The following is an 18,139-nucleotide window of genomic DNA, read 5'->3' as shown; positions in this document are numbered from 1 at the left end:
TGGAAGGGGTTTTAGATTTAACTTAGTCCAATCCCCTTTGGTCTGTGTGGGAATTGTTTTGTAAATGCATAAAAGAATTGTCTTATTTTTAGTCAGCTGTTTTATTCCACATTTATATACATCGTAGCTACAAACTGAGGAGAGCTAAAGTTCAAATACAGGTTTATATCCAATGTCAACAGGACAGGATGATTAATGTTCATTACATATCTGAAAAAACTCCTTTGGGATGTAAAAGTATTTTCAGTTTAATGATTTTATGTTTCCCCTGATGTAAGGACAAGGACTGGATCTTTTATATTCATGAATAATACAGTGCTCATAACTCTTAGCTGCCCAGTATATGTTTCCTGAATGAACGAAGTAAACTAAGTTAAATTATAGACCCTTCCAGTGAGAACTTTTCATCTTTCTGGAGTTGCCTACAGCATTAGCAAGTATCTCAGGCTAAACACTGAGAAGGAGGGAGATCAGTGGGTATTAACTGTAATGCATCTGCACACCAAGACTATTTAGAAAGAGCCTTCAAATACTAATTGATGTTTAAACTTTTCCTGTGACTCCATTTTTTGTCTTTAATACTGGCTTCTGCTATAATAGGATTTTCTTGTTTTCATTGTGTGGTTTGCTACATGTATCTTACAGGCAGTTTACTCTATTTCCCCTAAATGTGCTCCTTGCCATCCACCTCTGTGACTTATTTTTTTTCTCTCTGACTTTTTAAAAATGCTTTATTGTTTAAAGTATTACATATGTCTCCTTTTTCCCCCATTGACCTCTCCCCAGCCACTCCCATCCCCCAGCACATGCCCTCACTGTCTGTGTCCATTGGTTATGCTTATATGTATGCATACAAGTCCTTTTTGATCTCTTATTCCCACCCCACCCCCTTTTTCCCCTACCTTCCCTCTGAAGTTTGATGGTCTGTTCGATGCTTCTATGTCTCTGGATTTATTTTTGTGCATCAGTTTATGTTGTTCATTATATTCCAAGAATGAATGAGATCAAGTGATATTTATTTTCTCTGACTGGCTTATTTCACTTAGCATAATGCTCTCCAGGTCCATCCATGCTGTTTTGAATGGTAAGAATTCCTTCTTTTTTTATAGCAGCGTAGTATTCCATTGTGTAGATGTACCACAGCTTTTTAATCTACTCATCTCCTGATGGGCACTTAGGCTGTTTCCAAATTTTAGCTTTGTAAATTGTGCTGCTATGAACATAGGGTATATATATCCTTTGTGCTTGGTGTTTCTGATTTCTTGGGATATATTCCTAGAAATGGGATGATCGGGTCAAATGGAAGTTCCATTTTTAATTTTTTGAGAAAACTCCATAGCGGCTGCATCAGTCTGCATTCCCACCAGCAGTGCAGGAGGGTTCCTTTTTCTCCACATCCTTGCCAGCACTTGTAGTTTGTTGATTTGTTGATGATAGGCATTCTGTCAGGTGTGAGATGGTACCTCATTGTTGTTTTGATTTGCATCTCTTGGATGATTAGTGACTTTGAGCATGTTTTCATATGTCTCTGGCCCTTCTGCATGTCCACTTTTGAAAAGTGTCTATTTAGGTCCTTTGCCCATTTTTTGATTGGATTGTTTATCTTCCTTTCGTTACGTTGTATGAGTTCCCTATAAATTTTGGAGATTAAACCCTTTTCAGATATAACATTGGCAAATATGTTGGGCTCCTTACACAAACGTCATATTTTTGGATTCTTTTTTTCTTTTTGCTCTTCTGTTTGAGTGTTTTTGCTTCCTCACATTTCAAATCATTGATTTGATTCTCAGAATCCTTTACTGTTGAATCCCTGTATATTATTCTTTATTTCAGTCAGTGTATGCTTAATTTCTGACTGGTCCTTTTCCATTTTTTGGAGAGGTTTCTAGAAGATTCTTGAGTAACCTTATAACCGTGGTTTTGAACTCTGTATCCAGTATTTTGCTTTTTTCCATATCTTTCATTTGTGACATGTTTCTTTGTCTCCGCATTTTGGCTGCTTCCCTGTGTTTATTTCTATGTATTGGGTAGAGCTGCTATGTCTCCTTGAGTTGGTAGAGTGGCCTTGTATAGTAGGTGTCCTACAGGACCCAGTGGCTCAGCCTCCTCAGTCACCTGAGCTGGGAGCTCTAGGTGCACCCCTTTGTGAGTTGTGAGCACAGCCTTGTTGTAGTTGAGACTTGATTGCTGTCGGTGTTACTGGGAGCAATTGACCTCCAGGCCAATTGGCTGTGAGGACCAGCTGCAACTACAGTGGGAAAGCTGCTGTGCAGGAGATACCCCTATGGAGCAGGACTTGCTTCAGTGGGACTTTGGTGTTCATTGAGTCTGCCCCTTGAGTGTGTTGCTTATAGATGTGTAGAGTTGTAATTTGGTATTGTCTGACACTTACCACTGGGTACATTGGCTCTTGGGTCTCCAGGGAGATGCAAAGTCAGCCACTGCTTGGAGCCACTCAGCAGGAGCTACAGAGAGATCTGCAGATTCCTCCTCTTTGTATCGGGTTTGGAAGTGCCTAGATGAGGCCCAGCTGTCAAGCAAGGCAGGCTGCTGCTGGTGCCAGGTCTCGGGCCTTTTATTGATAGGTTTGGAACTCCCTAACCCAGCTGCCGCTTGTTGGAGAGATTTTAGCCTAAGCAAGGAGAGGCCATTCATATGCAAAAGCTGCTGCTCACAGCGTGGGTGGGGTTGTAAATTGGATGAGGCAGGATCTTAGGGAATCACAAGGGTGGAGCAAATAGAGATGGCTGCCAGTCAGCCCTGTGACCAGGGAGGTCCCAGTTTAGGAACAATGATCCCTGCAAGCACCTCCATCTGGAGAAAGCTGTCCCCAAGTTCCTGCTCTGATGCCAGACAATCCAGTTCCTCCTCGTATGTGTCTGAACCTCGCTCTGGTGGTGGATCTCAGAGGAAGCAGGACCTTGTAAGTTCAGTTTGTGGTGCTGGCCTTTTAAGAGGAACAGCTGGGTCTCCAGCAGCCTCTGTGTCACTGAGCCCCAATCCACACTGGTTTTTATAGCCCATAGTTCTTACTGACAGTAGGGACTTCTTTTCCTAGCTCTGGGACCCTGGGCTAGGGGGCTGGTGTGGGGCTGGCTCCTCCGGGAAGACTCCGCAGAGATCTCCCTCCCAGTTAAAAAAGCTGCACATGTGGGTGCCAGACCAGCTCGATCAGTGCCTCCACACCTCCTACCAGTCTCAGTGTGTTTTCTTCTTTACTTCCCTGGTTGTAGGATTTCCATTCAGCCAGCTTTCCAGCAGTTCTGGATAATGGTTGTTCTGTATTTTACTTGTAATTTTGATGTGATTGTGGGAGGTGGTGAGTACCTGCACCGCCATCTTCAAATACACCTCTGTGACTTTAATTGGGCGTAATCTCCAGCAGTGCCCCTCCCTGTACCACTGTTTCCACCTGTTGAAATGCTACCCATCCTTCATGGCCAAGCTCTGATGCCACTTTCATTTTCCTTTGGTGGTATATTCCTTAATACCTCCTTTTGATAAAACTTCTGCTTTATGACACTGAGTATATCTCTGCCCCCATATATTATGTCTATTATAAAAGATAAAATGTTAATCTTCCTTCTAGCCACCCTCTTCTGATCCTCTACCCTTCCATACCCCAATTGTAAGCCCTTGAGACAGGATGTATCTTGTGGTCATGGCTGTTTACATTCTGCATCCATTGGAAATAAAATGAAAATAAGAATGCATGAATAATGGAAGGAGGTCCAGTTATTAAGGTGGGAACTATATGGAGTGTTTCCATCACTTGAATGTTAATACTAAGAAGTGTCAGATAAAGGGGGGGAAATGGATCTGTATATTGGATTACACTTACTTGGTTCCTGGGAAGAATAAAGAGTACTGAACAGAGAACATTTCATTTTGTTTTACTCCAATATAGTTTATATTAAAGAAAGTTTTAAATTTAAGTCATTCCCATAGTTAATGAACTGTACAGTCTTGCACTTAATTCCATATACTGTAAAGACAACATTAACATTAGGAAACATGCACACATTTAGTAAAAGTTGAAAATGATTTGAATATTTTTAAATGTAAGAATGTAAGGAATACATTTTAATCAATTGCTTGAATTCTTTTACTTTTATTTTTCCCCACTAATTTTAGTATCATTGGCTTTCTATACTGGAAAAACTCTTAGGAGGAGCAGAATTAAGTAAAACTTTCCTAATAATTTCTAAAAGAATGTCAAGATACTAAATCCCATTAAACTTTGTCTTCTACGTCTTTTCATAATTTGTGTATGGAGAATTTGAATTCCATCTTGACAAACTGGTAGGTTTAGTTCAGAAGTATTCTTCCAGCCTGAACTAATTCTAGTCTCAACACATATGTGGTAGGTGTGTGTGTGTGTACATGTATGTATGTGCACGCAGTGCGCACTTAGAACAGTTGAATGCAGGGTCCCTAAAAGAAAGGACTGTTTCCTTATGTTTAAAATTTTTTTAAATTTTTTGATTATAGTTGACATACAATATTATAGTAGTTTCAGGTGTACAACATGGTGATTAGACATTTATATAGCTTACGAATGATCACTCTGATAAGTCTAGTACCCATCTGACACCATACATAGTTATTACAACCCATCTGACACCATATGTAGTAATTATAATATTATTGACTATATTCCCTATGCTATACTTTACATCTCCCCGACTGTTTTCATAACTGGCAATTTGCACATCTTAATCCCTTCCTTTTTGTCACACCCCCCTCCCCGAAAGCCAATCTCCATTTCCCTCTTGTCTGGCAACCATTACAATGTTCTTTGTGTTTATGATTTTTGTTTTGTTTATTTTGTTTTTTAGATTCCACACATAAGTGAAATCATGTGGTATTTGTCTTTCTCTGTCTGACACTTTTCTTAGCTTAATGCCCTCTAGGTCCGTTGATGTTGTTGCAGATGGCAAGATTTCATCCTTTTTTATGGCTGAGGCATATTCCTTTGTACATATATACCACTTCTTTATCCATTCATCTATTGATGGACACTTAGGTTGCTGCCATGTCTTGGCCATTGTAAATAATGTTGCAATGAACATGAGGATACATACATCTTTTTGAATTAATGTTTTGGGTTTCTTCCGATAAATACCCAGAAGTGGAATGGCTGGGTTCTTCCTTTTCTCTTGTTACAGTATTTGTTTTAAAGTCTATTTTGTCTGATATAACTATTGCTATCCTAGCTTTTTCCCCACGTTTGCATGAAGTATCTTTTTCCATCCCTTTACTTTCAGTCTGTGTGTGTCTTTCGGCCTGAAGTGGGTCTCTTGTAGACACATATATGTGGATCTTGTTTTCTTATTCATATGGCCACCCTGGATCTTTTGATTGGAGCCTTTAATTGATTTACATTTAAAGTAATTATTGATTACTTTATGTAATTATTGCGATTTTATTATATTTTTTTCTTCTTTCTTTTTCAAGAAGTACCTTTAACATATCTTATAATACTGATTTGGTAGTGAATTCCTTCAGCTTATGCTTGTATGGGAGTTTTCTTGTTTCTTGTCCCCAAGCACTTAGTATGGTGGCTTCCATCTTATAGCTCACAATAAATATTTGTGAATGAGTGAATGAATGAATGAGTATGTGCCATCTAGGAATTCAGAATTGATTTATTTATTTTTTGGTCAGAATTGAGTAACAATGTTTGAAAGCACATTTAAGTTCTATAATATTCAATAAGTATTTATTTTATTTTTTTAATTTAAAAAAATATATTTTATTGATTTTTTTACAGAGAGGAAGGGAGAGGGATAGAAAGTTAGAAACATCGATGAGAGAGAAACATCGATCAGCTGCCTCCTGCACACTCCCCACTGGGGATGTGCCAGCAACCAAGGTACATGCCCTTGACCGGAATCGAACCCGGGACCCTTGAGTCCACAGGCCGACGCTCTATCCACTGAGCCAAACCGGTTAGGGCAATAAGTATTTATTGATTATCTGCTATACTCAATATTTTATTAAAGGTAACTAACAGTGATCACAGAAAGTACCTACATCTTGAAATGTTTACCAAAAAAATGGTATTAGGTCTAGAGCAGGGGTCCTCAAACTTTTTAAACAGGGGGCCAGTTCACTGTCCCTCAGACCGTTGGAGGGCCAGACTATAGTTTAAAAAAAAACTATGAACAAATTCCTATGCACACTGCACATATCTGATTTTGAAGTGAAAAAACAAAACGGGAACAAATACAATATTTGTATTTGCATGTGGCCTGCGGGCTGTAGTTTGAGGACCCCTTGTCTAGAGTTTATTTCAAAATGAGGTATATTTGAAACAAGCTGATCATTGCTGAAGCTGTGGAAGTTCCTTGTGGATGTTTGTAAAGGAGTTAGAATGCTTTGATTCTATCCTCATTCTTCCATCTATTAACTGAGTGATCTAGATAAATTCCTTTATGTCTCTTAACTGTGGTTTTCTCCATAATAGGGATTACTACTACTCTTTTGACCTTAGAGCATGGCAGTGATCAAATAAAATTATGTATATAAAGATCAACTATTATACAGATATAAGGTATTATTAACAACAGGTATTCCTCTCCTCAAGTAGTTTATAATTTTGTGGAGGAAACTGACATGTATACAGATATCTGTATTGCTGATTGGAAGTACTCCTCCCCTACACAGTGTTAAAGTATGAATGGAGCTAGGTGTTTCTGAAAAGATGTGTATTGGATTTATATTAATAATAGTAAAATACAGTCTTTAATCTTGGTAGTTGGTGTCCCGTTTACCCAATCTGTATGCTATTCATTAACAGATTTATTGTAGGAGGGTCTGAGGACACAGTGCCCCTGAGAACATTGTCAGGATGGGTGGGAGCTTGAGGATTTCTTTTGTGTTTCACTATTCAGATTAACTCAAAGGAGAGTCGAATTCCTTGCTTGTTCTTTCTCCTCTTTTTTAAATTTTAAAATCTCAAACAGAATTATTCCTTTTTATGCCACACATTGGAATTTCTGCTTATTAATTTTCTGAGGCTCTTCTTATGGCATAACTGCCACGTGACTTGAAATTTTATTCCATGTACTCTGTATTGAAGTCAGCAAGAACTTCTGTCCACAAAGAAAAAAGTTTTCTTTCAGGGCCACTAATATGTAGTGAGATACAGTAGTCCCCCCCTTATCCGCAGTTTTGTCTTTAGTGGTTTCAGTTACCAGCGGTCAACCACCATCTGAAAATACAGAATGGAAAATTCCAAGAATAAACAATTCAGAACTTTTAAATCCTGCGCAGTTCTGAGTAGCGTGATGAAATCTCACGTCCTCCGGCCTGGGATGTGAATCATCCCTTTGTCCAGTGTCTCCACGCTGTATGTGCTCCCCAACCTTTAGTCACCTAGGAGCTGTCTTGATTATCAGGTAGACTGTCACGGTATTGCAGTGTTTATGTTCAGGGCATCCTTATTTTATTTAGTAATGGCCCCAAAGCACAAGAATAGTGTTGCTGACAATTCAGATATGCCAAAGAGAAGTCATAAAATGTTTCCTTTAAGTGAAAAAGTAAACGTTCTCAAGTTAATGAGAGGAAAAAAATTGTATACTGAGGCTGCTACATCATTCATTTCACTTCATCTCTTCATGTAGGCATTTTATGATCTTACATCGTCACAAGAGGAAGAGGGGGTGAGTATAGTACAGTAACATATTTTGAGAGAGAGAGAGAGACCATATTCACATAATTTTTATTTAGTGTATTGTAATAATTGTTCTGTTTAATATTGTTGTTAATCTCTTGCTCTGCCTAATATGTAAGTTAAACTTTAGGGATGAATATTTAACAAAAATATAGTATATATAGGGTTCGATACTATCCATGGTTGCAGACATCCACTGGGGGTCTTGGAATCTATCCCCTATAGATAAGGGTGGAGGACTACTGCATCTTTTTTCTTTGCTGCTTTTTATTGCTAAGCAATGTCATAATTTCTTTTAGATATTCCTAATGGTTAGTAGGAAACATTTACTTTACCTAAAATGCTTTCTTTTTAGAAGATATAAAGCATAAAGTTGGGTTAACAGTTAACACCTATTCTGCAACAGAACAGGATAAACAACCAATATCTTTGCATTTCAAGGGCAGACTTTCATACTTTAGGTTATTGGTGCTGACCAATACATTTAAAACTTATTAGTGGAATACAAGAAACAGAATGGTAAGTTGGGAGATTTAGATGATGTCGTCTACATTCCAACCCCGTAGAATCACTTAAAGAAGTTATTAAATAGCCTTGAGTAAAAATGGTATGTTTTCTTTTTGTGCCATGAGAAACCAAGAGACTGATTAGAGATTGGGCTAGGACAGCCTCCCAGAGCTAATCATGAATGAAGTGTATTAAAATATGGAAATTCTCTTAAAGAACAGGTAAAGAATCCCTTCTTTGAAATAACACCCTTTTTACATATTAAGACACAAAAGTTTTGATATCCTGCTAGTCATTACAAATTTAAGTTCATGAGATTTAATCAGTGGTTATTTAGCTAACTATTAATCATTAGTCTAGAACTTGACATTGGTAATACCATTTGGGTTCTCTACTAAACCAGTTAGTTTTTGCAAAGAGATAAAAGGCTGTGCCCTGGCTGCTTTGGCTCAGTGGATAGAGCATTGGCCTGGGGACTGAAGGGTCCCGGGTTCGGTTCCGGTCAGGGACACTTGCCTGGGTAGGGGCCTACGGGAGGCAGCCGATCGATTATTCTCTCTCATCATTGATGTTTCTATCTCCCTTTCTCTCTCCCTTCCTCTCTGAAATCAACAAAAATATATATTTTTAAAAAACGCTATTTCGGAGACATTACTCTTTACTCCTTAAAAGTTGGCTGTTTAGAGAGATGGCATTGATCTCAAAGAGAACTATGTAAGAGCATGGTTGACTACTGGTACCAATTCCTAATCCTAGAGAAACAGGACTTTTGAGATTAGTCAAGAGTAGCATCTTTGTTCATGAAAAATTAGTTTTTCCCCGCTTTAGTTGATGAAATAAAATTAAGAAATAATTCTGTCATTAGGTAAATAAAGAATGGTCTAGAGATGTATTTTGTGACATGAAGGGACCACATATACTCATTAAAAGGAGAGAAGAAGGTAGCAGAAGATGAGCTAAGTTGAGGTAGAGGTGAGAAATGCAACTTGGTGAAGATGAAACATGGCTTCAGAACCTGGAATTGCTATGGACAGGGTGAGGGTGGCAAAAGTAGTTTACAGTTGTAAGTATACAAAACAGTTTATTCTTGTATTATTATTTATTAATATATTATTTTCCATGTGAACAACTGGAAACCTACTTTTGCCCCACCCTGTATATCTGAAATTTCTTACACTTCAAAATCTGAGAACTGGTGATATAGATGAAAATGCTGGCATAGATAGAAAGTCCTCAGCGCTATTCTTTTAGTTCCATAATAATAAAATGGTAAGGTTGTCTGATTTCTTATTCTTGAGAACTTTACAGTAGCACATCTTTACATTGTCCATTTTGCCTACCATGTCAATATGAAGTAATGGTATAAATTAATATAGCATGTAGGCTACCCATTAGAACATAAGCTCCACGAGGGAAGGTATTTTTGTTTTGTTCACTGCTTTATCCTTAAAATCTAGAACAGTGCCTGACATACAGTTCAATAAATATCTGTTGAGTGAGAGAATAGTTAAACTATAACTAAAGATTACTCTATTACAATAATTTTCTTGACAGTAAAAATGTTATTTTTTATTCACTCCTTGCTATTATTGCATTTAAAACTCTTTAGAAGATTATGTAGGCCTCTACTATGATAGTAAATTGGATTCTGAAATTGGATTTAGCAGCTATTTAATAATTTAATGATTAGTGAGTAGATTGGACACTAAGTATATCCTTTCTAAGCTAATTCATCCACTGATGTTTCATTAAATTCTGAATATAATTTTAAACAAACAATAGTAAGTGATATTTTAGATGGTCATATCATTTGTGGCAGAATTGATTTAGATATTTTGGTGGAAATTTTAAGACAGTTTCAAATTCTCTGGGTGGTGAAGTTCTATAAGGAAGATTGACTAACATACATTTCCTAAAGCAGCAATTTTCAACCTTTTTTTTTTATCATGACACACATAAACCAATTACTAAAATTCAGTGGCACATCAAAAAAATGTATTATATTTTTTGCTGATCTGACCAAAAAAAAAAAACCAAAACAGGTATAATTTTGATTCATACACACAGACAGCTGTTGTGTTGGCTGTTGTCATTTTTTTTATTTGACAACCTAAGGGAAAAGAGGTCAATGCCTCTGATTAAATAGTCAGGTATTGCATGTTTAAAAAATTATTGCAGCACACCGGTGGAAAATAACTGTCCTCAAGAATTTGACACAAGGTGTAAAGCCCTGTATAAACAGCTACATTTGCCCTTATAAGTCATGAGGCCCACATGGCCAGTCCCATCATGAACCTTGCCCCAATACTACTATTTGGTGCTACCATTCCAATCACCTTCATTCTCTGCTTAGATTGGTTGATTGTAATCTTCTAAGGAGTCTGATATTACTTAGTCATGACCAGTTATAAAGAGCAATATTAATAAAGAAGGAAGGAAAGAAAGAAAAGGAAAAAAAAAAAGAAGGGAGGAATAGAACAGAACAGAATGGAACGGAATGGAACCGAATGAAAACATGTGGTGTTCCCAGGCAATTGTCAGGTATATTACAAGGAGTGACTAGAGGACCAAGGGATTTGTTTGCATTTTTAAAAAATTTAAAATAATCGCATTTTTCTGTTAAAGTACTTGTTCTTGGTTAATGTTGCTGTGTAGTAAATTATTCCAAAATTTAGGGGCTTAAGACAAGCATATTCTTATGCTCAAGGTTTCCCTGGGTAGGGAATTCAGACAAAGCACAGTGAGAATGGTGTATCTCTGCCCCATTCAACTGGAAATGACACAGCAGCTGAGGGGTTGACTCATCCTGAGATGTTCTCACTATCAAGACTGGGTTTCGACTGCAGCTGAATGAGTTGTGGCGCTCACCATGCTCCCGTGACCGGGCACTGACAAGTTCAATTTGCCATCGTGGGCCTCTCGGAATCTGGACTCCCACATTGCCCTGGGCACTCGGATAGGCAGTCGGGCTGCTGGTGAAAAAAACATGTGAGCGGTTGGTACTAAGAAGTGCCTTTCCTGATGTCTCTGCTGCTTGGAACCACTTCTAGAGCAGTCTCTACTTTTGCCTTGCTTGCTGCCAGCTAGACTGTGACGACAGCACATCCACCCTCCACCTCTAGCCCAGACACCCCCATTTCTACTTAGAATCAAGAGAAAAGCTCTAAGTATCTGGCATTGCCCTAGGCTGCTTTAGTTTTTGAATGAAAAGTTTGCTGAAAAAAGTAAGATATCTTCTGCCAGGAAATCAAGGAGGAAAACAAAACAAAACAAAATCATTTTCTCGATTTTGCTCTAAACTGCTGCATCTGTCTATGCCAAACTAATCAATACCGATTGCACCACCAAACTCCATTGCAAATTCAGCTGTGAGGAGATTCCCATTCAGACAACTTTGCTGAGAGCAGCTTGGAAAATCGGTGTCCAGGGGTCTGCCATGTTTTCATGCTTGCATTTTGGGCTCAAAATTGGCACTGGGAAGGGGTTACTGAGAGCACAAGGCTGATTCCAGGCCCTCCTTTTAAACGTTCATCTACTTAAGATCCTAGGATTTCTCTAAAACAAACACCAAAACCTCTTTGAATTAACAGTTTCATGCTGTGAATTTCTAGTGGGAGATCTTTTCCTTGATATTGACAACACATTTTTCCATGTACTTTTAAGGCAGGGAGTGGGGGAAATGTATTTTGGAGGGGACATTTTCATCATCATTTTACAGTTTTATCAGTTCAGCATTTTTTTTGGTAGTAGTTTTTGTTTTGTTTTTTTGAGGGGGGCCTGGGTTTGTTGGTTTCACTGAAAAATTTACCTGTAAAATCTAAACATGGCTGTTAGTGTCACACCGATTCGGGACACAAAATGGCTAACACTGTAAGTATGTAGAGAGTTCCAAAGGGGGACTTGCTCAAGGCCAGACACGGAATGTAAATTTGCACATCCTTCGAAAAGCTGCCAAGTTGAAAATGGACGAGTAATAATCGCCTGCTTTGATTCATTGAAAGGTCGTTGCTCCAGGGAGAACTGCAAAGATCTGCACCCACCCCCACACTTAAAAACACAGTTTGAGATAAATGGGCGCAATAACTTGATTCAGCAGCAGAACATGACCATGTTGGCCCAACAAATGCAACTAGCCAATGCCATGATGCCTGGTGCCCCATTACAACCTGTGCCAATGTTTTCAGTTGCACCCAGCTTAGCCACCAATGCATCAGCAGCCTTTAATCCCTGCCTGGGACCTGTCTCCCCAAGCCTGATTCCAGCAGAGATCTTGCCGATTGCACCCATGTTGGTTACAGGTAACCCTGGGGTCCCTATCCCTGCAGCTGCAGCACAGAAATTAATGCGGACAGACTTGAGGTATGTGGAGAATACCAGCGTGGCAATTGCAACCGAAGAGAAAAAGATTGTCGGTTTGCTTATCCTGCTGACAGCACAATGATTTTAACGCCAATGACAATACTGTCACCGTGTGTATGGATTACAGCAAAGGGAGATGCTCTCGGGAAAAGTGCAAATACATTCATCCTCCCGCACATCTGCAAGCCAAGATCAAGGCTGCCCAATGCCAGGTCAACCAGGCTGCAGCCACTGCAGCTGCCATGACTCAGGCGGCTGTTAAATCACTGAAGGGACTCCTCAAGGCAACCTTTGACCTGGGAATTCCTCAAGCTGTACTTCCCCCATTACCAAAGAGGCCTGTTCTTGAAAAAACCAACGGTGCCACCGCAGTCTTTAACACTGGCATTTTCCAATACCAACAGGCTCTAGCCAACATGCAGTTACAACAGCATACAGCATTTCTCCCACCAGGCTCAATATTGTGCATGACACCCGCTACAAGTGTTGTTCCCATGGTGCACGGTGCTACGCCAGCCACTGTGTCCGCAACAACATCTGCCACAAGTGTTCCCTTCGCTGCAACAGCCACAGCCAACCAGATACCCATAATATCTGCCGAACATCTGACGAGCCACAAGTATGTTACCCAGATGTAGAATTTTCATCACTAAACCATCATACTAGAGAGGAAAGGACAGTGTGCTTGGTTAGAGGAAAGGACGAGGTCATTAGCCATATTGTATATACTGTCCAGCAGCCCCCACAAAACCCCCTCAGCCACAAGACATCCACATATTGCATGTTAACCAGAAGAGAAGACAACATGGAAACCCACTGCACACTGTTGCCTGTACACTTTGTACATTTAATTGATATTTGTGCTGAGGTGATATACCTGTCTATAAAAGAAAAAGAAAAAAAAAGACTGGGATTCACGCGCATAGCTTGATGAAGGCTGGGGCCTGGGCTGGGACCTGGGCTGGGGCTGTGGACCAAAGCACCTGTACCTTGCCTCTCCATGTGGCCCAGGCTTCCTCTCAGCATCAAGGCTTCAAAGTAGTTGGACTTACATGCTGCCTCCTGGCTCCAAAAGCCAGGCAGTGTTCCCAGGAACAGGTGATGTCATTTTTGCCACATTCTGTTGGTTAGAAGTGAGTTCAAAGATTCAGGGGAGGGGATATACAGTATCTCTTGTTGGAAAGAGTGTTAAAAGAACTTGTAATCATGACATTAGTATTTAGTGATTAGTACCAAGGGTTTTATAATTAAAAAGCAAGGTTCCTGCCCAACTATTCCTATTCCCAGTACTCAGATACAACATGTTCTAACTGTTTTTGGTGTTTCTGGTAGTTTGCTCCATAAGTCTAGATAATGTGCTATGCTCTATTTCTTGATATTTAAACTTCAGATAATATCTATTGATTTCCTACTCTGACAGATGGATATTTAGCTCATGAATACTACTCCCTATTCATCTCCTTCAACGTTTGTTAGATAGGGATATTTTTATTTCATATAATAATTTTAAATGTAACAATATAAATACAATTTTATATTCAAACATCATATTTTTGTTCTTGCACTTTTGGCAGATCTCTTGATTTTCCATTTAGTAAGAGGAAGAATATTTTATCTCCCTAATCTTTCTTCCAGCTCTATACTCCCTTTAACATCAGAACTTCTATCAGGTACTTTACTGAAGTTGTCAAAAGTTGTTAAACAGTTGCCTCTGTTCTACAACCACAATTGCAGGCCCATCGTACAATGCTATGAGATCATAAGAAGCACTTTCTTAAATACAGACATCTAGATCCTGTTTTTGTTATTCTGCGTCACTTTTTTGAAAATTATAAACCTATGCCCTAACCAGTTTGGCTCAGTGGATAGAGTGTCGGTCTGCGGACTGAAGGGTCCCAGGTTAGATTCTGGTCAAGGGCATGAACCTTGGTTGCGGGCACATCCCCAGTAGGTGGTGTGCAGGAGGCAGCTGATCGATATTTCTCTCTCATCGATGTTTCTAACTCTCTATCCCTCTCCCTTCCTCTCTCTTCAATAAAATATATTTAAAATAATAATCATGAAAAAAATAAAAATAATAAAAAATTATAACCTATTTTACATGGTCTTATTCAGACCATGGCTTTCTTGTAGTTTTCTTTTTCCTGGAGTCTATAATTGCCTTTGTATTTTTTTCTTGCACAGTTTGCCATTATAACAGCCTAAACTTTTTTTCCGAATTCTTCATCATACCATCTATTTCCATTGACTTGTCTCATTTCCTGAAGTTTCTTTGATGTGTTGGTGTCCTCTGGGCTGTTTATTTACTGGGCCTGATGACCATTTGTCTTCCTGGGACTTTTTGGTCTGCTCCTCTGGGTTGGAGCCACTCATTCCTGCATCATGGCTCGTCCTTTGCAGTGGTTCACACCCTTGTTTTGCTAGTGTACATTTGTGAGTAATTTTCTAAGGAATTGTGTATAGGAGATAAACTTTTTGAACCCTTACTTATTTGGAAACATCTTTATTGTCCTTCACATTTGATTATGGTTTGACTGTTTTTAGAAGTCCAGGATGAAAAAATTTACCACAGAACCTAAACACTGTTGTTCTCTCTGTATAGAGTGTGTCGTTGAGTAATCATCTGCCAGTATGATTTTCTAATTAATTTTTCATCACTTTTTTGTCTGGGAGCCTGCTATGTTCTTCAGAAATATGTATCTAGGTATGATGCTTTTTAAAATTCCATTTGCTGGGCATTTCGTGGGAGCTCTCTCTGTGCAGATTATTTTATTTTTAAAAATTGCTTCTTCCTCTCTATTCTCTTCTTTCTTTCTGAGGTTCTCCTGTTAGGTAGATTTTCCATCTTTCAGTTTGGGACTTCTGAGTGTCAGAGTTCAATCTCACAGATTGGACCTCTATGTGTCTTACCTTTTTTTCCTCTATTTTCTAACTATTTTATTTGGTTTTGTTTTACTCCATATGCTATAGAAATCTTTTATATTACTTTCCAAACATCTAATAAATTCACCCTTTTGACGGTTATTTCAACCTCAGAACACCCTTCTTTTTTTGTTCCCTTGTTTTGTTTTTTTAAAGCATCCTATCCTATTTACATGGGTGTAACATATCCTTGAATTACTCTACATTTTTATGAAGTTCTCCAAATTATCTCTGGTTTAGTCAGTGTTTAGTTTTTAACTATTGTTTTTCTTATTGCTAGATTCCTGAAATGCCTGATGATGTTTTAGATAGCCTTTTGCTTTTTAAAAAAATTAAGTTTATTGAGATATAATTTCTATACAGTAAAGACATCCATTTAAAGACTGTTTTTTTATGAGTTCTAACAAATTTATACACCCATATAACCACCATCATGATTAAGATGTAAAACACTTCTCTTACCCCAAAAGTTCCCTCAGGCCCCTATCCTCTTCCTCACCTGGACCCCTAACAACCACTAATGTTCTTTCTATTATTAGATATCTGTCCTTTCTAGAGTTTCATGTACATGGGGTTGAAGAGTATTGTGTTCTTTTGTACCTGACTTTCACAAATATTTCTGAGGTTCATTCATGTTGTTGACTGTTTCAGTAATTCCTTCTTTTCCATTATATACATTTGCCACAATATGTTTATCTATTCACCTATTGATGTTACTTGTGATGCTCCCAGTTTGGGGTTATTGTAAATAAAATGGCTATGAACATTCATTCATGTACAGATCTTTGTGTTGGTATGATGTGCTTTCATTTCATCTGGGTAAATACTTAGAAGTAGTTTGTTGACTAATATGGCAGATGTATGTTTAATTTAAAAAAAAACTGCCAGTCTTTTCCAAACTGGTCTACCATTTTATATCTCCACCAGCAATATATGAAGGTTTTATTTGATTTGCATCCTAGGCAATACTTAGGGTATTGTCAGCCTTTTAAATTTTAACCATTGTATTTTAGGTGTGAACTGATATCACATTGTGGTTTTAATATGCATTTACCTAGTGACTAATGTTGACCATATTTTCCTTTGCTTATTGTTCATTCTCTTACCTTCTTTGGGAAGTTAAGTGTTTAAAAACAGGGTGCACCAAAAGGTCATTGGTTCCATTCCTGGTCAGGGCACATACCCGGGTTGTGAGTTCAGTCCCCAGTAGGGGCATGCAGGAGACAGCTGATTGATGTTTCTCTCTTATCTATGTTTCTATCTCTCTCTCCCTCTCCTCTCTCTAAAATAAATAAAAACATATTAAAAACTGGGTTATTCTGTTGCATTTCTACATTCTGGAATGTCTTTTATATTGCCTTTTATTTTCTTAAGTGTCTCTCAAAGAAAAGTTTTTAATTTTTCTAAAATCTAATTTAGCATTATTTCTTTGATGGCTTGTGCTTTTTTTGCTATCCTATTTAAGAAATCTTTACTTTCCCCAAAGGCACATAGATTCCTTTATATGTTATATTCTAGAATTTTACAGTTTTTGCTTTTATGTTAAGTCCATAATACATTCAAGTTAAATCTTTGCATGTGGCTTGAGGTAAGAGTCAACATTCAATTATTTTCCTGTATGGGTATCCAGCTGTTCTAGCCCCATTTGTTGAAAAGACTATGCTTCTTTATTTCGTTGGCATCTTTGCCAAAAATCAATTGACCATATACTAGTAAATGTGGGTCTATTTCTGGACTCTGTTCTGTTCCATTGGTTTATATATCTGTCTTTTTTCCAATGCCACGATATTTTGATTACTATAGATTTATAGTATGGCTTGAAGTCAGGTAGTGTAAGTTTTCCAACTTTGTTCTTTTCCAAAATTGTTTTTGAGATTTTGCTAAAGAATTTTTCCATTTATGTTTATGAAGAATATTGTTATGTAATTTTCTTTTTTCATAATGCCTCAGGTGTTGATTTGGGGATAATGTTGACCTCATAAAATGAGTTGATACAAGTTTCTAGCTCCTGAAGGATTTTCTGAAAGATTTTGTGTAGCATTAGTATTATTTCCTTCTTGAACATTAATAGAATTTACCAATGTAGTCATCTGGACTTAGCATTTTCTTTATGGGAAAGTTTTAAATTACAAATTGTATTTACTTAAAGGACATGAAGCCATGTAGGTTGAATCACTTTTTGTGATTTATGTTTTTCAAGGAATTTGTATGTTTCATCTAGGTTTTTTATTTATTAATAAAAAGTGTTTATCTTTATTCTCTTAGGTTTTTTTTTAATGTCTATGGAATCTGTAGTAATGTCTTCTTTTTTGTTTCTGATATTGGTAATTTGTATGTTCTGCCTTTGTTTTTCTTGACAATACAGGTAACAGTCTTATCAATTTTATTGATGGTAAACCAGTTTTGTTTTCATTAGTTTCCTCTATCATTCGTCTATTCCATTGTTATTTACTATTGTTTTTATTTCCTTTTCCTACTTCGTGTTTACATTTTTAGTTTCTTAAGATAGAAGCTTAGCTCAATTCTGCAATCTTCTTCTCTTCTGATATAAAGCAGTTATATTGCTTTGTTTGCTTCCCACAGATTTTGATATATTGTAGTTCCATTTTCATTGCATTCAAAACATTTTAACCTTATTTTATAGGTGAGTTCTTCATTGACCTGTGAATTATT

General features: G+C 37.8%; 1 protein-coding gene and 1 pseudogene across 2 annotated transcripts in view; both read left to right on the top strand.

The window, feature by feature from the left end:
* Window positions 1-18,139, top strand: part of CDK6 (cyclin dependent kinase 6) — a 202,566-nt gene that overhangs the window by 7,169 nt on the left and 177,258 nt on the right. The window lies entirely within an intron of this gene.
* On the top strand, window positions 12,009-13,182 carry LOC308527473 (muscleblind-like protein 1; annotated as a pseudogene). Its single transcript has one exon. The product of its transcript is annotated as a muscleblind-like protein 1 (transcript).

Source organism: Myotis nattereri (assembly GCF_964212035.1).
Source record: "Myotis nattereri genome assembly, chromosome: 11".
Lineage (NCBI taxonomy): Eukaryota > Metazoa > Chordata > Mammalia > Chiroptera > Vespertilionidae > Myotis > Myotis nattereri.
Note: the sequence above shows the minus strand (reverse complement) of the source record. Positions and strands in the feature narration are given on the sequence as shown.